Source organism: Haematobia irritans, chromosome 2 (assembly GCF_050003625.1).
Source record: "Haematobia irritans isolate KBUSLIRL chromosome 2, ASM5000362v1, whole genome shotgun sequence".
Lineage (NCBI taxonomy): Eukaryota > Metazoa > Arthropoda > Insecta > Diptera > Muscidae > Haematobia > Haematobia irritans.
The window spans coordinates 204,433,171-204,456,023 of NC_134398.1; the positions used below are offsets into that span (position 1 = coordinate 204,433,171).

General features: G+C 29.6%; 1 protein-coding gene across 4 annotated transcripts in view; it reads left to right on the plus strand.

Moving 5' to 3' along the window:
- Pgant5 (polypeptide N-acetylgalactosaminyltransferase 5) overlaps positions 1-22,853 on the plus strand; it is a 186,222-nt gene that overhangs the window by 56,880 nt on the left and 106,489 nt on the right. For all 4 annotated transcript variants that reach the window (XM_075297278.1, XM_075297281.1, XM_075297276.1 and 1 more), the window contains exon 4: positions 7,473-7,496. The gene's annotated coding sequence lies outside the window, so the exon portion shown is untranslated. The remainder of the gene's footprint in view (positions 1-7,472; positions 7,497-22,853) is intronic.

Here is a 22,853-nt window from a genome sequence, read left to right on the forward strand (position 1 = left end):
GCCCCAGAAGCCAGAGTTTTAACCCAATATGGTTGCAATTTTGCACTAGAAGTACAATTAGTAGTGTAGTCAAGTGTGCTAAATTTTATTGAAATCGGTTCAGATTTAGATATAGCTCCCACATATATCTTTCGCCCGATTTAGACTCATATAGCCACAGAGACCAAAGTTTTACCCCGATTTACCTGAAACTTTGCACAGGGAGTATAATTAATATTCTTACTATGCTTGCTAAATTTTGGTGTAAATCGGTTCAGATTTAGATATAGTTTCCATATATATCTTTCGCCCGATTTGGTCTCATATAGCCACAGAGACCAAAGTTTTACTTCGATTTACTTGAAACTTTGCACAGGGAGTATCATTAAGGTTCTGGATATGTATGCCAATGTAGTTTGAAATCGGTTCAGATTTAGATATAGCTCCCACATATATCTTTCGCCCGATTTAGACTCATATAGCCACAGAGACCAAAGTTTTACCCCGATTTACCTGAAACTTTGCACAGGGAGTATAATTAATATTCTTACTATGCTTGCTAGATTTTGGTGTAAATCGGTTCAGATTTAGATATAGTTTCCATATATATCTTTCGCCCGATTTGGTCTCATATAGCCACAGAGACCAAAGTTTTACTTCGATTTACTTGAAACTTTGCACAGGGAGTATCATTAAGGTTCTGGATATGTAGGCCAATGTAGTTTGAAATCGGTTCAGATTTAGATATAGTTCCCATATATATCTTTCGTCTGATTTAGACTCATATAGCCACAGAGATCAAAGTTGTTGTCCGATTTACGTGCACAGGGAGATTAATTAATACACACACAAACACACACACAAACATTTGTTTTCTGATTCAATCACAAAATTAATTGATCCAATTAATTTTTTAATTGAAATGTCTTCAATCACGAAAATGATAGTATCAATCACAATTTTAATTGGGCATCACAAAAATACTTGTTTAAAAAATAAATTGACTTCCTTAGCTAATTTCAATTAATTTTTTAATTGATTCAATTAAATTTTTAATTGATGTTGATTGCCAAATTCAATTAATTGCTTAATCACTTACTATATTCCAACAAATTTCTATAAATTTTTTTTAATCATTTTTAGTTTGATTCAAAAACTAATTGTTAAAAAAAATTAATTAAAATTTAAAAAAAATATATATATCCATATTTTTTTTAATCATTTTTAGTTTGATTCAAAAATTAATTGTTAAAACAAAAATTAATTAAAAATTAAAAAAAATATATATATCCATAATTTTTTAACTGACTTACTCTTCCGAGTTTTATTAAAAATTTAATTGTATTAGTTGATTTTTTAATTGAAAATTTAAAAAATTTCAATCGTTGACTTAATGTTTCTAGTTTGATTAAAAAGTTAATAGTATCAATTAATTGAAAAAGTTTTCAACTTCAATCAACTTTTTAATTTGGGAATATTTTGATAATATTTTTTTCACGTGTAGTAACTATGCATGTCAAATTTGGTTGAAATCGGTTCAGATTTCGATATAGCTTCCATATACAGTCGAAGTTCGGTTTAACGAACGATATATTGTCAGGCCCTTTCGTTATTTAGGAAAAATCGTTAAATCGAATGGGAATATTAAAAGTTAACTTTTATTGAGCCACCGTGGTGCAATGGTTAGCATGCCCGCCTTGCATACACAAGGTCGTGGGTTCGATTTGATATAACATATATCTAGGTTAGGTTGAAAAGAGGATCTAAGTTTCGCTGTTTCGTGAGGGTCTATATCCACCCATGTCAATATTCGCCCTGATATGTGCTCTAACTGCTTAGACGAATTCCATAATTTGGTTCTAGCCCCCGGTTTCATGCTGGGCAAGGCTTAGGTAGTGTTCATAGTAAAATCTTCCTAACACGTCCTCTGTACATGCACCCGTGTTCAGGTCATGTCCTTCGGAATGTGTCCAAGCCGTGTCCTGCAGTGTAAATTTACCTCATCAAGGACAACAGTGGCCAATCTTTTATTCCGAAATTTTGCACAGGAAGTAGATTTAACATTCCAACTGTCTGTACCAAATTTGGTTGAAATCGGTTCAGATTTAGATATAGCTCTCATATATAGCTTTCACCCGATTTACACTCATATGACCACATAGGCCATTTTTTTTACTTCGATTTAGTTGATATTTTTGCACAGGGAGTAGAATTATCATTGTAGCTATGTGTGCCAAATTTGGTTGAAATCGGTTCAGATTTAGATATAGCTCCCATATATATATGTTTTCCTGATTTCGACACAAATGGTCAAAATACCAACATTTTCCTTGTCAAATCGCCTTTGCTTAGTCGAAAAGTTGTAAAAATGACTCTAGTTTTCCTAAACTTCTAATACATATATATCGAGCGATAAATCATAAATAAACTTTTGCGAAGTTTCCTTAAAATTGTTTCAGATTTAAATGTTTCCCATATTTTTATACCCTGCGCCACACTGTGGAACAGGGAGACGAGATAGACACATGGTGTCTTTGGCAATAATGCTCGGGGTGGTTCCCTGAGTCGATATAACCATGTCCGTCTGTCCGTCCGTCCGTCTGTCTGTGAACACATTTTTGTGATCAAAGTCTAGGTCGCAGTTTAAGTCCAATAGACTTCAAATTTGACACATGTTCCTCTTTTGGGTCAGAATAGAACCCTATTGATTTTGGAAGAAATCGGTTCAGATTTAGATATAGCTCCCATATATATCTTTCGCCCGATATGCACTTATATATAAATTTTGAACTTGGAGTACAATTAGTAGTGTAGTCAAGTGTGCTAAATTTTATTGAAATCGGTTCAGATTTAGATATAGCTCCCATATATATCTTTCGCCCGATATTGACAAATATGATCCTAGAAGCCAGAGTTTTGGCCCAATTTGGTTGAAATTTTGCACTAGAAGTACAAGTAGTAGTGTAGTCATGTGTGCCAAATTTGGTTGAAATCGGTTCAGATTTAGATATAGCTCCCATATATACCTTTCGCCCGATATGGACTAATATGTTCCTAGAAGCCAGAGGTTTGGCCCAATTTGATTGAAATTTTGCACTAGGAGTACAACTAGTAGTGGAGTCAAGTGTGCCAAATTTAATTGAAATCGGTTCAGGTTTAGATATAGCTCCCATATATAGCTTTCGCCCGATTTACACTCATATGACCACAGAGGCCAATTTTTTACTGCGATTTAGTTGACATTTTGCACAGGGAGTAGAATTAGCATTGTACCTATGCGTACCAAATTTGGTTGAAATCGGTTCAGATTTAGGTATAGCTCCCATATATATGTTTTTCTGATTTCGACAAAAATGGTCAAAATACCAACATTTTCCTTGTAAAATCGCCACTGCTTAGTCGAAAAGTTGTAAAAATGACTCTAATTTTCCTAAACTTCTAATACATATATATCGAGCGATAAATCATAAATAAACTTTTGCGAAGTTTCCTTAAAATTGCTTCAGATTTACATGTTTCCCATATTGTTTTTTACTAACATTGTGTTACAACCTAGTGCATTATCTGACTTAAATTTTGAGTCTATAGATTTGGTAGAAGTCTATCAAATTCTGTCCAGACCGAGTGATATTTAAATGTATGTATTTGGGACAAACCTTTATATATAGCACCCAACGGATGTGATATGGTATCGAAAATTTAGATCTACAAAGTGGTGCAGGGTATAATATAGTCGGCCCCGCCCGACTTTAGACTTTCCCTAATTGGTTTTTACTAACATTGTATTCCAACCCAGGGCATTAGATTTTAAGTCTATAGATTTTGTAGAAGTCTAACAAATTTTGTTGAGTTCGAGTCAGATTTAAATGTATGTATAGGGGAACAAAAACCTTTATATTTATTTATTTATTTACACGGCTAATAGCAGCCGGGACATTACAAAATATAGCAATTCAATTAAATATAATTCTATATTACAATTGGGCCAGAAGGGACCCTATAGGTCAGTAAGGACCACAGCGAGTCAGAAGGGACTCCAAGTTAGTTAGTCGAGATGGGTCAGGAGGGACCCCGTTGAGCCAGTAAGGGCTCCGCGGAACTCGATAGGGTTAAACATATATCAACAAATGGGTCAGAAGGGACTCCATATAATCCGTTGAGCCAAAAAGGCTTAAAGTTCCAGAAGTCAGAGTATGGGACTCCAAGTTAGTTAGTCGAGATGGGCCAGGAGGGACCCCGTTGAGCCAGTAAGGGCTCCGCGGAACTCGATAGGGTTCAACATATATCAACAAATGGGTCAGAAGGGACTCCATATACTCCGTTGAGCCAAAAAGGCTTAAAGTTCCAGAAGTCAGAGTATGGACGCATCGTGTGTTTTAGAAATGGACCAGAAAGGACCCTCCGAGCCTTTAGGCCAGTAAGTGCCACCGTATTATAGGGACTCCCGCCGTTAGATGAATAAAGCAGGATCCAATGTATACCTGAAAATTAGAAGGCGACAACCCTTGGCTCAGCAACATTATTGTCCAACTTAAGTATAACTTCCTTTATGGCAGGAATCGACTCAGATAACGAGAACAATGTATACACCGAGTTATAGTTTCTAGAGAAAACGTTAAGCGGATTAAATAATTCATAGTTGTGTCTATTTGACGGATTTGATATGGTATCGAAAATGTGGATCTACAAAGTGGTGCATGGTATAATATACAGTGAAAGGTGGACACCTTTCAGAGGCTTCACTGTATGGAATGTTAATTCTACTTCCGGTCGCCTACATTTTGTCCACCTTTGGGAGTTGTCCAGGTTTGAGAGGTTAATTTTAATGTGTTAATATAGCAAACGTCCTCAGACAACTGTCCATGTTTGGGAGGTTTCCGGTTTTCAGAGTGTTCAAGTTTGAGAGGTTTCGCTGTAGTCGGTTCCGCCCGACTTCAGACCTTCCTTACCTGTTTTTACTAACATTGTGTTTCTCCAGGGCATTAGCCGACATAAATATAAAGTCTATAAATTTTGTAGAACTCTGACGAATTTTGTCCAGATCTGGTCAGATTTAAATATATGTATATGAGAACATAAACCTTTATAACAGGTTGGCTGATAAGTCCCCGGTCTAACAAAGAAAAACACATTTTTTTTTGTCAAAATTCGTTTTTATTATTCAACATAGTTCCCTTCAAGAGCGACACAACGATTATAACAGATTGGCTGATAAGTCCCCGGTCTAACAAAGAAAAACACATTTTTTTTGTCAAAATTCGTTTTTATTATTCAACATAGTTCCCTTCAAGAGCGATACAACGATTATAACGACCTTCCAATTTTTTGAAAGTATTTTGGTAGTACTCCTTCGGTTTCGGCGATCACCTCTTCACTGCAGCCAAATTTTTTCCCTGCGAGCATCTTTTTGAGGTCTGAGAACAAGAAAAAGTCGCTGGGGGCCAGATCTGGAGAATACGGTGAGTGGGGAAGCAATTCGAAGCCCAATTCATGAATTTTTGCCATCGTTCTCAATGACTTGTGGCACGGTGCGTTGTCTTGGTGGAACAACACTTTTTTTCTTCTTCATATGGGGCCGTTTTGCCGCGATTTCGACTTTCAAACGCTCCAATAACGCCATATAATAGTCACTGTTGATGGTTTTTCCCTTCTCAAGATAATTGATAAAAATTATTCCATGCACATCCCAAAAAAACAGAGGCCATTACTTTGCCAGCGGACTTTGAGACGGTTCACCGGTCCACTCAGACGACTGTCGATTGGACTCAGGAGTGTAGTGATGGAGCCATGTTTCATCCATTGTCACATATCGACGGAAAAACTCGGGTGTATTACGAGTTAACAGCTGCAAACACCGCTCAGAGTCATCAACACGTTGTTGATTTTGGTAAAATGTGAGCTCGCGCGGCACCCATTTTGCACAGAGTTTCCGCATATTCAAATATTGATGAATGATATGACCAACACGTTCCTTTGATATCTTTAAGGCCTCTGCTATCTCGATCAACTTCATTTTACGGTCATTCAAAATCATTTTGTGGATTTTTTTGATGTTTTCGTCGGTAACCACCTCTTTCGGGCGTCCACTGCGTTCACCGTCCTCCGTGCTCATTTCACCACGCTTGAATTTTGCATACCAATCAATTATTGTTGATTTCCCTGGGGCAGAGTTTGGAAACTCATTATTAAGCCAAGTTTTTGCTTCCACCGTATTTTTTCCCTTCAGAAAACAGTATTTTATCAAAAAACGAAATTCCTTTTTTTAAAATTTTTTCACAATGACAAAAGTTGCTTCACAAACGACGCTCTATCTCACAAACTAATTGACTTACAGATTTCAAATTTTGACACGAATCATTTGAAGGTTGGTACTATATAAAAATAATATGCATTTAATACTAGCGACGCCATCTATGTATCAGACCGGGAACTTATCAGCCCTCAGATATGCTATTGAAAATGCGGATGTACAAAATTGTGCAGGGTTTAATCGGAATATATATATTCGATTAAATATTTTTTGCCAGTTTTTGTTTTTGCAATTCTATTTTGAAATGTTTGTTTTTACCCAAAGGAGTAGGAAAGTCCACAACAGCATCTGGCTGAATGCTTAAGAAAATATTATTATTATTACTGTCACTTATGGATGTCGTCGTTTTTAAGTTAAGTTGTTTGTTTGTTACACAATAATTCTGTTATTGGTACTGTTTAAGAAACGTAATGCTTTAACATATAACGACAAACCACCAGAAGGAAGGATCTGTAAGAGAAATATTTGTTATAAATGATGACAAATGCAACAAGCAGTGTGAGATAATAAATTATTACGAAAATACCTCAAGATACCATAGCCGGAGACGTCCAATATAACGTATACTGGTACATTAGCTCTCTCTCTCTCTCTTTCTCTTACTCTCTCTGACCCCTTCAACCACATCCCAAAATGAAATATGGTACATACCTAGAGCTTCTTTAGCTTTACGAGATAATACCATCAGCATTAAGAATTCTGTTTTTCATGCTCTCAGATGCTGGTAGCTGGGCAAGAAGGAGAGAATATAAAGACGAGGTAGAGGTGGGTAGTTGGTTGCCTGGGCTGACATTGTGTGGTTGTGGTGTGGATAGCCTTACCACATTTTCTTGTGGCTGAAATCTGTTAGGAAAATTTCCTTATCAAAGGAATGTTGCGTCCGTCCTAAGGCTTTAAAAGGAGGTTAGAATTTTCGCATGTTTCCAACACAACAGGAAATGAAGAGATAACTGTTTAAATTAATGTCTCTAACAGCCAGTAAATATTTAAATAAGTTTTTGGGGCAGACAATATCTGAAAATATATGTACTGTGTGTGTGTGGGTGAGGAATGGGGTGACATACATATTTCAAATGGGGGATCATTTAGATCCCCTAAAACCGTATTTGTAATGATTTATTTTAAGCTTTTTGATGTTCAATTTCAATAAATTTTAATTTAAGTATTTTTTCTCTCGTTTCAGAGTAATTACATGGGGGCGAAAAAGGTAGGTTTACGATTTTCAATAAATAAGAGAAAATCTTTAGATTAAAAAAAATTGTATAGCGTTTCAAGTAAATTCCCCTTTTCCAGAATGAAAAAACTTTATCCTTCTTACTCGCATATTTGCCAGAACATGAAAAGCTTTTCTAGCTAAGCTCTTTTAGCTGTTTTTTCATAGAATTTAAACTTTCTTGCCTTCATGAAGAAATTAGAGAAATGAAAAAAGTTTTTAATCTTTTGAAAAAAGTTTTAAATATACCATCATAAGAAATCTCAGAATTTTATCCATATCCAACTGAATGTCACTGAATAGCCACCCTTATGGGTATTCGACATTTAATGGAACATCGCTGCCACACCGTTCTATGTACGTCGATTTAAATCAGATTTCCGTCGTTAACTTTGGCCATCGTCACATCTCAAGTCAAGCCATTATTTGCACACATCATATGATGTTACCATAAACTTGGCATTGAATGGGGGGAAAAATTGCAGGGAACGAGAGTAGCAAGTGAAACAAGTGAAACTGGTCCCAATATTGGCCAACAAACTCCTTGAAACTTGGCCAAGCAGAGCACATTTTCCACATACTTTTGTCCAGAGTTTAAAACTGTCGTGTCAATGACATTTTTTTTTGTTACTTACAAACTCACACTAAATTGCCATGGTCCAACTATGAGTAACTGGTTCATCCATGAATTCCAATATGTACTTGTTTCGGCTCGTATAGTAGCCAAGCGGTGGTCCAGATATACACTGAGATATTTTAAGGAACAATTTTGTTAGAAAATTGATTATCATTCTAAAAAAAATTTTTTTCAATATCATTAAAGTAAAAAAATAAAAAAAACTGATTTTTATTAAAAATTTAAAACAAAAGTTTTTAAATTAGTAATTAACCCTCTAATGCCCCATTTTTTTTTGCCAGCGGATTAAATATTCAATGTTAACGGCACAAAAAGGAGAAAACTAAACAAGAAAAAAATTATACGGTTAAATTCAGTATATGCTGGTAAGCCTCTTGAATAGTTTTAACTAAGTTTTCTTTTCATTTTATCCATATTTGTTGTCTTAAGGTGTGTTTTATTAAAAGCTTGCTGATTTAATGAAGCCCGCCTAAAGGCGGGATTGGGCATTAGAGGATTAAATAAAAATTTAATTACAATTTAGCTAAATATAATCGAATTTATACAAAAGTCCGATTATCATCAAATATTCTATGCAAATTCGATTAGCATCACATTTCCTATGAAAATTCCATTAACATCAACATTTCTATAAAAATTCGAATATAAAAAAATTATTCAATGAAAATTCGATATAATGAAATTTTCTACGAGAATATGATTATCATAAAATTTTTTATGAAAAGTCGATTAGCAAATTTATATAAAAAATCGCTAATCACAAAAATTTCTATGAAAATTCGATCATGACGAAATATTTCTATAAAAATTTCAATATCATTAAATTTTCTATAAAAATTTGATATACTGGAAATTCGATCATTATGACATTTTTGTATCAAAACTCGATTATCACAAAATAAGAATTCATTTAGCATTTAATATACTTAAAAAACTGGATTAGGACGAAAATCTAAAAAAAAAAATCGAATAACAAGAACATTTCTATGAAAATATGATCAAAATAAGATTTTTTTATAAAAATTCGATTATCACAACATTTTTTAAAAAAAAATCGAAGAATATTCGTTTATCATCGAATGGTTTTATGAAATCTCGATGATTAATAAACTCTGTATAAAAATTGCATTGGATTGGATAATCATCAATTGGAATTGGAAGTTCGATCGTCTTCCATTATTATATAAAAATTCGATCATTACGAAAATTTCTATAAAAATTCGATTCGATTATTATAAAATATTTTCTAAACATTCAATTATAATCAAATATCACCAAATTTTCTATGAAAATTAGATTATTAAGATTTTTTTTATATAAATTCACATATTATCAAAATTTCCATGCAAGTTCGTTTATCCCGAAGCAACGATTATCATAAAATTTTTATATAAACTTTCGATTCTAATATATATATATTTTTTTTAAAGTAGCATCAAATATAAAGGGTGATTTGTTAAGAGCTTGATAACTTTTTTTTTAAAAAAACGCATAAAATTTGCAAAATCTCATCGGTTCTTTATTTGAAACGTTAGATTGGTCCATGACATTTACTTTTTGAAGATAATTTCATTTAAATGTTGACCGCGGCTGCGTCTTAGGTGGTCCATTCGGAAAGTCCAATTTTGGGCAACTTTTTCGAGCATTTCGGCCGGAATAGCCCGAATTTCTTCGGAAATGTTGTCTTCCAAAGCTGGAATAGTTGCTGGCTTATTTCTGTAGACTTTAGACTTGACGTAGCCCCACAAAAAATAGTCTAAAGGCGTCAAATCGCATGATCTTGGTGGCCAACTTACCGGTCCATTTCTTGAGATGAATTGTTCTCCGAAGTTTTCCCTCAAAATGGCCATAGAATCGCGAGCTGTGTGGCATGTAGCGCCATCTTGTTGAAACCACATGTCAACCAAGTTCAGTTCTTCCATTTTTGGCAACAAAAAGTTTGTTAGCATCGAACGATAGCGATCGCCATTCACCGTAACGTTGCGTCCAACAGCATCTTTGAAAAAATACGGTCCAATGATTCCACCAGCGTACAAACCACACCAAACAGTGCATTTTTCGGGATGCATGGGCAGTTCTTGAACGGCTTCTGGTTGCTCTTCACTCCAAATGCGGCAATTTTGCTTATTTACGTAGCCATTCAACCAGAAATGAGCCTCATCGCTGAACAAAATTTGTCGATAAAAAAGCGGATTTTCTGCCAACTTTTCTAGGGCCCATTCACTGAAAATTCGACGTTGTGGCTCGTTAGTAAGTCTATTCATGATGAAATGTCAAAGCATACTGAGCATCTTTCTCTTTGACACCATGTCTGAAATCCCACGTGATCTGTCAAATACTAATGCATGAAAATCCTAACCTCAAAAGAATCACCCCTTACTATACCATATTTATGAAAATTCGGTTATCATGACATTTTCTTTGAAAATTTGATTAACACTAAATTTTCTATGAAAATTCGATTAACACGAAATTTTCTGGGAAAATTTGATTATTATCAAATTATTTTCTATGAAAATTCAATTATCAACAAAATTTCTAGAAAAATTCCATTATCATAAAATGTTCTATGAAAATTCGACTATAATAAATTTTTCTTTGAAAATTCGATTACAAACAAATTTTTTATGAAAATTCGAATATCATTAAAATTTCTATGAAAACCCCGATTACCACGAAAATTTTCACAATATTTCGATTATCATAAAATTTTGCTATAAACTGAAACTGAAATACATTTTTCATGAAAATTAAATTAGCATCAAATATTCTATATAATCAACATCTTTTAAGAAAACTCGATTATCACGAACATTTTTACGATATTAAAATTCGATTATCTTCAAATATTCTATGAAATTCTATGAAAATTGGACTAACACGAAGTTTGTTATGAAAATTCCATAATATCATAAAATTTTCTATAAATTTTCGATTGTCTTAAAATTATTTATAAATAAAATCTTCTATGAAAATTCAATTATCTTAAAATGTTCTATGAAAATTCGATTATCATCAAATTTTCTATGAAAATTCGATTATCGTCAAATTTTATATGAACATTCGATTAACACGAAATTTTCTTTGAAAATTCGATTACCATCAAATTTTCTATAAACATTCGATTAACACGAAATTTTGTATGAAAATTCGATTATCATCAAATATTCTATGAAAATTCAATTATCTTAAAATGTTCTATGAAAATTCAATTATCTTAAAATGTTCTATGAAAATTCGATTATCGTCAAATTTTATATGAAAATTCGATTATGGTCAAATTTTATATGAAAATTCGATTAACACGAAATTTTCTTTGAAAATTCGATTACCATCAAATTTACTATAAACATTCGATTAACACGAAATTTTGTATGAAAATTCGATTATCATCAAATATTCTATGAAAATTCGATTATCATAAAATTTTCTATGATAATTCGATTATCATAAAATTTTCTATGAAAATTCGATTATCGTCAAATTTTCTTTGAAAATTTAATTATCGTAAAATTTTCTATGAAAATTTAATTATCGTAAAATTTTCTATGAAAACTCGATTATCATCAAATTTTCTATGAAGATTCGATTATCGTCAAATTTTATATGAAAATTCGAATATCATCAAATTCGACGATATTAAAATTCGATTATCATCAAATATTCTATGAAATTCTATGAAAATTCGACTAACACGAAGTTTGCTATGAAAATTCCATAATATCATAAAATGTTCTATAAATTTTCGGTTATCATAAAATTATTTATAAATAAAATCTTCTATGAAAATTCAATTATCTTAAAATGCTCTAGGAAAATTCGAGTATCGTCAAATTTACTATAAAAATTCGATTTCGATTTTCAATGAAAATTCGAGTATCGTCAAATTTTCTATGAAAATTCGATTATCGTCAAATTTTAAATGAAAATTCGATTATCATCAAATATTCTATGAAAATTCGATTACCATACAATTTTCTATGAATATTCGATTATCATCAAATTTTCTATGAAAATTCCATTAACACGAAATTTTCTTGGAAAATTCGATTATCGTAAAATTTTCTATGAAAATTCGATTATCATCAAATTCTTGTATGAAAATTCGATTATCCTTAAAATTTCTATGAAAATTCGATTACCCTCAAATTTTCATAGAAAATTTCCACGATATTTAAATTCGATTAACATCAAAATTTCTATGAAAATTCTACGAAAATGTAATTATCATTAAATGTTCAATGAAACTTCGATTATCGCAAACATTTTTATAAACATTTATTATTATAAAAATTTCTAACAAATCGATTGTCGTCCAAATATTCATAAAATTTCTATTTTCATCAAAATATTCCGTAAAAATTGGATTACCACAAAAGTTTTTTATGAAAATTCGATTATTATTAAATTTTATATGAAAATTCGATAAAAAAAAACTATTCCTTAAAATTCGATTATCATAAAAACTATTCCATAAAATTTCGATTACGATAAAATATTCTATAAAAATTCGATTATGATCAAATGTTATATGAATAATCGAATATGATGATGAAAATTCATCATCGATGAAAATTCAATATCACAAAAATATCTAAAAAATATTCTAACGTCATAAAATGTTCTATGAAAATTCGATTATAACGAAAATGAAAATTCATTCATTCAATTCGATTATCATAAAATTTTCCATTAAAACTCGATTACCATCAAATTTTCCATGAAAACTCCATTATTTTCAAATTCTTCATGAAAATTCGATTATCATGAAATATCGATTACGATAAAATATTCTATAAAAATTCGATTATGATCAAATGTTATATGAATATTCGAATATGATGATGACAATTCATCATCGATGAAAATTTAATATCACAAAAATATCTAAAAAATATTCTAACGTCATAAAATGTTCTATGAAAATTCGATTATAACGAAAATGAAAATTCATTCATTCAATTCGATCATCATAAAATTTTCCATTAAAACTCGATTACCATCAAATTTTCCATGAAAATTCCATTATTTTCAAATTCTTCATGAAAATTCGATTATCATCAAATTTTCCATGAAAATTCAATTATCATCAAATTTTTCATTAAAATTCAATTATCATCAAATTTTTCATTGAAACTCGATTATCATCTAATTTTCCATGAAAATTCACTTATCATTACATATTTATATAAAAATTCGATTATCATCAAATTTTCTTTAAAAATTCGATTATCATCAAATTTTCTTTAAAAACTCGATTATTATGAAATTTTCTAAAAAACTGTTATTATCCAAATCTATAAAAATTCGGTTATCATCACATATTTCTATAAAACTTGGATTATCAAAATTTTCTATGAAAATTTGATTATTATCAAATTTTCGAAAAAAAATCGATTATTATAAAATTATCTAAGACATTTGGGTAATCCCTAGTATTCCATAAAGCCTCATTTGTTTACATAAAAATTCCTTATATCATTGAAGAGTTAATTTTTCTTCAGTGCTTTTAAAGTCAAATTTGGTGCTTTTCTTACTCTGGATTGTTTGATTTTTTTTTGTCTATTCTAATGACTCCAACAAGTATCTATTGATTACTGGATGTGGTTTCGCTAGATAGAGAGGTAATTCAATTGCATATTTCGGTTCGGGAAAAACAACATAGAAAAAAGGCCATTACCCACCGGTTACACAACATTTCCGCTTTTAAGTGCAGACTTAACTCGTTGATATTTTACAGTTGCATAAAATTCAAAAATATTTTTGAACGACACATAAAGGCAATATACGGCATCAATTTACCTAGAGCGTTCAGCCATTATAAAAATGGCTACGACACACTCTCATACCAACTCCAACATAAACGTAACGTCTATAAAAGCCGCAACATGTGAGACACTTAATCAAAATGTCATCAGCAGCATCATCGTCATCATCTCATCTCCAGTTGTGGTTGGATGGGCCTGACTGCTGCCTAGTTTAGTTGCAGAACATGATCCTAAAACGGTATCGACATTATCCGCAAAGCATCGCCACAGGAAAGAACCATCATCACTAACACAAATAATGTCATCTTCTCTAATATAAAAATAATACTTTGTCATACTTCCAGTCATGTTTTCTATTTTCCCTCTGTCTAACCTAAAATGGTGACTGCAAAACGTACAGAACTCATAAGAGAGTGGCGGGCAGAAGGGCCGATAAAAGGACAGACGGAAATATCATTGGATATATGTATATGCGAACTTTTAAGTATCCTACTTTTTTTGATGTCATACAAAATATATCATCAAGGGGATATAAAAGTAGAGACACAGAGAGAGAGAGATTATGAGAGTATAAGAACTATGGCGCATATTAAGTTTGTAATTTTTATTTTATAGAAAATATTGATAATAACGCAAAATTTATAGATGATTTTATTATTAAGGAATAATGTAGAAAATTTAATGGCAATTTTGTATTTGTCGAAATTTTGTAGAAATTATGATGATCGAATTTTCATAGTAAATTTTTAATAGTAATCTAATTTTCCCAGAAAATTTTATGATATTCGAATTTCCCTAGAAAATTGATGATGATCGAATTTTTCTAGAAAATTTGATGATAATCGAATTTCCATACTAAATTTAATGATAACCGAATTTCCATAGAAAAATTAATAACAATCTATATCCATAAAAAAAGTTTAATATTATAGTTAAATTCTCATTTAAAATTATTGATGGTTATCGAATTTTCACAGATAATTTTTATAGAAAATTTTTACTAATAATCAAATTTTCATAGAAGATTATCATATAAAAGGTGATTTGTTAAGAGCTTGATAACTTTTTTTAAAAAAAAAAACGCATAAAATTTGCAAAATCGGTTCTTTATTTGAAACGTTAGATTGGTCCATGACATTTACTTTTTGAAGATAATTTCATTTAAATGTTGACCGCGGCTGCGTCTTAGGTGGTCCATTCGGAAAGTCCAATTTTGGGCAACTTTTTCGAGCATTTCGGCCGGAATAGCCCGAATTTCTTCGGAAATGTTGTCTTCCAAAGCTGGAATAGTTGCTGGCTTATTTCTGTAGACTTTAGACTTGACGTAGCCCCACAAAAAATAGTCTAAAGGCGTCAAATCGCATGATCTTGGTGGCCAACTTACCGGTCCATTTCTTGAGATGAATTGTTCTCCGAAGTTTTCCCTCAAAATGGCCATAGAATCGCGAGCTGTGTGGCATGTAGCGCCATCTTGTTGAAACCACATGTCAACCAAGTTCAGTTCTTCCATTTTTGGCAACAAAAAGTTTGTTAGCATCGAACGATAGCGATCGCCATTCACCGTAACGTTGCGTCCAACAGCATCTTTGAAAAAATACGGTCCAATGATTCCACCAGCGTACAAACCACACCAAACAGTACATTTTTCGGGATGCATGGGCAGTTCTTGAACGGCTTCTGGTTGCTCTTCACTCCAAATGCGGCAATTTTGCTTATTTACGTAGCCATTCAACCAGAAATGAGCCTCATCGCTGAACAAAATTTGTCGATAAAAAAGCGGATTTTCTGCCAACTTTTCTAGGGCCCATTAACTGAAAATTCGACGTTGTGGCAGATCGTTCGGCTATTCATGATGTAATGTCAAAGCATACTGAGCATCTTTCTCTTTGACACCATGTCTGAAATCCCACGTGATCTGTCAAATACTAATGCATGAAAATCCTAACCTCAAAAGAATCACCCTTTACAATTGACGAAATTCGATTGTAATCGAAAAATTTTGATGATAATAAAATTTTCGTAGTAATAATTTCGTAATCGAATTTTTCGGAAAATTTCACGTTAATCGAATTTGTATAGCAAATTTGATAATAAGATAATCGATTTTTTTATGGAAAATTGATTGAATTTTTATAGAAAATAGGATTGTAATCATATTTTTATTGAAAATTTAATTATTATCGAATTTTTATAGAAAATTGTATTGTGATCGAACTTTTATAGAAAATCTGATTGCATGCGAATTTTTATAGGATTTTTTCACTAATACTCGAATTTTCATAGAAGATGATGGTAAATGACGAAATTTGATTGTAATCGAAAAATTTTGCTCATAATAAAACTTTCATAGTTATAATTTCGTAATCGAATTTTTAGGAAAATTTGATTATACTTTGTTGTATTTGTATAGCAAATTTAATGTTAATCGAATTTTGTTAAAAAAAAAATAATTTTAATTGTAGTTTTAAAGAAAATTTTATTATAATCGAACATTTTTTTTGCAACATTTAATTATAAACGATTTTTTATTGCAATATTTGATTGTAATTGAATTTTTGTAGGAAATTTTATCACAATCGAATTTTTATAGAAAAATTGCTTTTCTTTGATTTTTTATAGAAAATTTGATCTTAATGGAATTTTTATCGAAAATATAATTTCTATCAAATTTTTATGGAAAAATTGGTTTTCATCGACTTTTTGTAGAAAATTTTGATAGTAATCAGTTTTTTTTAGATTATTTGATGGAATTTTTATCGAAAATATAATTAGTGGAATTTTTGTCGAAAATATAATTATTATCGATTTTTTATGGAAAAATTGATTTTCATCGAATTTTGATAGTAATCGATTTTTTTACATTATTTTATCGTAATCGAAATTGTAAGAAAATTTGATTTTAATAGATTTTTTATAGAAAATTTTATAATAATCACATTTTATAGAACATATTTTTAATATGTTATTGAATTTTTATAATAAATTTTCATTATCATCATCGAATTTTTATAGAAAATTTTATTTTCATCGAATTTTTATAAAAAAAATTAATCGTTATCGATTTTATTATAATCGAATTTTTATAGAAAATTTTTATAGAAAATTTTTATAGAAAATTTTTATAGAAAATTTTTATAGAAAATTTTTATAGTCAAATGTTTATAGAACATTTGATGATATGAATATGATATTGAATTTTTGTAATAAATTTTGACTTTGATTGAATTTTTATAAAAAATTTGAAAAATATTAAATTATTATAATCAAATTTTTATAGATGATATTTTTTTACTCTTATATTTAATTTTGATAATAATCGATTTTTTTATAGGACATTGTAGTCGAATTTTTATAAACAATTTGATCATAATGAACGCTTTATCGAAAATTTTATTATAAAATAATTTTTTTTAGAAAATTAAATTTTATTCAAAGTTTTAAAGAAAATTAATTACCGTCGAATTTTTGTAGAAAATTTAATTACAAATTTCATTTTGTCGAATTTATATAAAAATTTGATTATAATCGATTTTCTATAAAAAAAATTATCGCAATCGAATTTTTATAGAAAATGGGATGATAATTGAATTGTTATAATAAATTTAGATTATAATCAAATTTTCATAAAAATTTTTGTTAAAATTTATATTTTTATAGAAAATCCTCTTTTTATAAAAAAAAATTATCGTAATCGAATTTTTATCGAAATTTTCATTATTATCGACTTATTTTAGAAAATTGGATTGTAATCTAATTTTTATAGAAAATTACTTATAGTCGAATTTTTATAGAAAATTTTATGAAAATTGAATTGTTGTAATAAATTAAAACTGGGTTATATTTATAGAAAATCCTATTGGAAAATCTGATTTTCTTTCGATAGTAATAAAATTTTTATAGAAAATTTAATTATAATCGATTTTTTTATAATAAATTAAAATTGGGTTATATTTATAGAAAATCCTATTGGAAAATCTGATTTTCTTTCGATAGTAATAAAATTTTTATAGAAAATTTAATTATAATCGATTTTTTTATAAAAAAATTTATTGCAATCTATTTTTTATAGCAAAATTTAATTGTAATCGAATTTTTCGGATAAATCGACCAATCCCAATTTCTTTTAGTACGAAATTTAATCTTTTTAAGCTGATCTTTCGGAACACGATTGAGCTTAAACAATGCGACATACCGATAAATAACGTCATATATATTGGAAATTATTAAGATCTGATGCTGCATTTAGGAATTTAAGAAAAATTTTAATATGTTTGGAATTTTCATTATGCACTATCTTATAACATTTTCCCAAAGGTAAGAAAATGTTAGCAGGAAATTTAAAATGCCACATATAATGGTTGAGCATTGCAGTAAACTTTTCGATCTTTCGAATGTAGTAACTCATTCATTCAAATGTCTGAATACTACTGCCATCTTCAAAGTTGATGACCGTTGATATTTAACCATTGAATACAATGAATCGAATAGCATTGAACAAACAAAACAAACTAACAAACTAAAAAAAAAAAACAGACAGATAACAAAAACGTGAAACTATATAGCTCTGGCGGATGTCAGGGAATGAAACATGTCTTCTTCACCTTTCTGTGGTATTGTGGTAAGTGCACGATACGTGTCTTTCGAATTCCACTTCCATCATTGATGTGGGATTTTTTCTGTGTGTTTGAACACAACACTCTAACAAAATTGTTACTTAAATAACGATTAGTTTTCAATCAAACGAAAATAACATTGATTACACAAAGAAAAGGCTTAAATCAAATCCAAGTAAAAAGAAAAGCTACATATACTACATGCAAATAACAAAAAAATAAATGAATAACACGAATCAGATGGGTAAACTGGGTTAATTTTACACAGAAAAAAGTGAACTAGGAAAACCTGAACTATATCATGCTAAAATTCTACCCTAATTCTTGTGATTTCCATTATTAAAGAAGCGAAAATGTAATAGCCTGGTAAATGGTAGTTATTTACGAAATTACATTATCTCATAAAAGAGAACACGAACTAAGAGTAAATAAAATCAAAGCATGACCATATTAACCACGCAGTAGTTCATTCTTATTATATTTTGGGGAATCGCACGAAAATGTTCTTCCTACACGATAAACTGCGGCTGTGTTTACCTTGTGGCCTTAAACAATCAAACCTTTCACAAGCCGGACGATCATCTTTAAATCGTCTATAAAAATCGATTTTAACATAATCAATTTTTCCATGAAAATTCGATTTTAATTAATTTTTCTATGAAAATTCAATTATAATAAAAATTTTCTATAAAAATTGCGATTATCATAAAATTTTCTACACTCAACAAAAAGTTTACTTAGATTCGAAGATTTTAACCTTCCCTTAAGGATTTTGGTATTGATTCCGAGGCAAAGATGCGGCTTCTTTAAAATAAAGAAATTTTTTAGCGACCTATCTGGCTTTAAATGACCAATAAAATTAAAATTAGGAAACAGATCTCATTTATCAAATTTTCATTATCTTTTCGCGGTTTATTAATAAAGGTACTCATGTACAAACAAATGCCAGTTTAAAATCCAAATTATAACGGATACTTCAAAGTAAAACCTTTTTTTTTATTTCCAAAAAAAAAAAAACTTTAAACCAAAAATGATAAATCCTCAAAATTAGTCTTAGCCTATATTTGAAGCGTTTTTATCTTAAATCTAAAGATTCAATATTTCAGTTAATTTTAGGACGATATCTTTAAATAAAAAATGTGTTTGTTTACTTTAAGGAAAATTAGCCTTAGTTCAAAGACATGAGGGAGGGACGCAAATTTACAAAATTTGTGTCTTAAATTTTATGAAAATAATTTTTGAAGCAAAGATTATAGACTTTATTTTAATTAAAATTTCATTATTTTAAAGAAATTTGTAATGTAATAATGTAATTTCGTAAATAACTACCATTTAGTTTGTAAATTTCGCATCCTAAAATTTTGGTTGCGTAATCTTTAATATCACCTAAATATTTTTTTCAGTGTATGAAAATTCGATTATAATAAAATGTTCTCTGAAAATTCGACTATTATCAAACTTTCTATGAAAATTCGATTACCATAAAATTTGTACAAAAATTCGATTATCACAAAATTTTCTATGAAAATTCTATTATCATAAAATTTTCTATAAAATTTCGATTATCATAAATTGTTATATGAAAATTCGATTCTTATAAAATTTTTATAACAAATCGATCATTATAAAATTTTCTATAAAAATTCGATTATCAAAACTTCCATAGAAATAAAATTTTCTGTAGAAATTCGATTGTTATTCAATTTTCTGTGAAAATTCGATTGTCAAATGTGCTATAAAATTCGATAATCCTCAAAATTTCTCTAAAAATTTACCACAAAATTGTCTCTAAAAATTGTCTGTAAAAATTCGATTTTGATCAAATTTTCTATAATTACCATCAAACTTTCTACGAAAAGTCGATTATCATAAAATTTTCTATGAGAATTCGATTACTATAAAATTTTCTATGGCAATTCGATTATCACAAAATTTTCTATGAAAATTCAATTATCAAACTTTCTTTAAAAATGCGTATACCATAAACTTTTCTATGAAAATTTGATTATCATAAAATTTTTTACGATTCTAATAAAATTTTCTATAAAAATTAGATTATCATACAATTTTTATGAAAATTCCGATTATCATTAAAAATTTTCTATAAAAATTCCATTATCATAAAATTTTCTATGAGAATTCGTTTACCATAAAATTTTTTATAAAAATTCCATTATTATAAAATATTCTATGAAAATTTGATTCTCATAAAATTTTCTATATTTCGATTTCTATAAAAAAATGCAATTTTCTATGAAAAGTTTATATATAAAATATTATTATATTTTGTATACGCAAATCATAAAACTTTCTATAAAGTTTCGATTATTATAAATTTTTTATACAAAATTCGATTACCATAATTTTTTAATGCATTGATTTGTTTATGGGAGCCACCGTGGTGCAATGGTTAGCATGCCCGCCTTGCATACACAAGGTCGTGGGTTCGATTCCTGCTTCGACCGAACACCAAAAAGTTTTTCCACCTCAGTAATGTTGGTGACATTTCTGAGGGTTTCAAAGCTTCTCTAAGTGGTTTCACTGCAATGTGGAACGCCGTTCGGACTCGGCTATAAAAAGGAGGTCCATTGTCATTGAGCTTAACATCGAATCGGGCAGCACTCAGTGACAAGAGAGAAGTTCACCAATGTGGTATCACAATGGACTGAATAGTCTAAGTGAGCCTGATACATCGGGCTGCCACCTAACCTAACCTAACCTTTGTTTATAAAAAATACGATTCTATGAAAATTCGTCGATTAGTATAAAATTTTTTTACAAAATTTGTATAATTAAATTTTCTATAAATATTTGTCGATTAGTATAAACGTTTCATTAAACTTTCTATTAAAATTCGAATGATATTAAATTTCCCATAATAACATCGATTAACACAAAATTTTGCTATAAAAATTGTATCATCACCAAAGTTTCTATAAAAATTTGATTATCATAAAATTTTTCTGTTGAAATTCGATTACCACAAAAGTTTCTCTAAAAATGTTTAGAAAAAATTCGTTTGTCATCTTTCTATGAAAATTCGATTATCATACATTTTTTATAAAATATTCGATTACCATAAAATTTTCTCTAAAAAAATCGATTATCTTAAATTCTTCTGTAAAATTTCATAAAATTTTCTATAAAAAAATCGATAATCATAAAACTTTCTATAAAAACTCGATTATCATAAAATTTTCTAAAAAGATGTTTGGGACATATATGTTTATATGTTAGAACATATTATGTTTGGGACATAAAATGTTTGTAAATATGATATGCTTTGAAGCAAACATATATTAATTTAGAAATAGCCTATAAACACTATATGTTTAGAAAGTTTCATTAAAAATCAGCCAACGAAAAATTTTCATTAATATAACGAAACATTTTCATTAATACAATAAAAATATTCGTTAATAGTACGTAACGTTACGTTGATTGGCAAAAATTCGTTATATTAACGAAAAAATTCGTTGTATTAACGAATTTGTTTCATTGGCTGACTTTTAACGACACATTTCGTTAATATAACGAAACTTTCTATTAGTGTAGAGAGTATGCTGCAAGTAAAATAATGGAAGTAACCAATTGGCGCCTTAAAAATATATCCATACAAAGAAAATTTCATTAAATTTTTTTTCTACCAGTGCATGTCCTAAGGTGAAACATAATATGTTTGAACAATACAAACAATATTTTGTTTGGACCAATCCTGAAAATATATATGCTTGAAGCAAAATGTGTTTGGGGTATATGTTACAGATGCGATTTTTTTGAGGGTGTAGGGATAGATATAGTTATATCTAAAACATTATATCTAGACCAATATTGAGATCTGATCAGATATATATCCATAGTATTTTGATATGACTGGATCTTACCATTATTTGGATCTACTCATATCTAATTGTATCAAATTAGATCTCTCAATTTTTACTCGGGTTATCATAAATTTTTGTATGACAATTCGATTATCATGAAATTTTCTATGAAAATGCGTCTATTTGAAAATGTTCTACTTTTCCCCTCAGTGTTCGCTAATTGGTTATTCTATGGAAAAAATGTACCCTAATTAAGGCACTGGTTTGTTGGATCATGCACATAGACCACCAGAAAAAATTAAAATTAAAAATAAAAGCAAAAACAAATAAACCGTATATATTTTATTCGCTGTCAATCTACCGTCATTACGCATCCATATAATATTTTAGGGTATTCAAGCGTAGTTAATTATATTAAAATTCACATCATGCTTTTAGTTTCATTTCATTCTTTATTGTCGAGCGGATTTATATACCTCAACGCCCCAATTACCATCTTCCTTTTTATG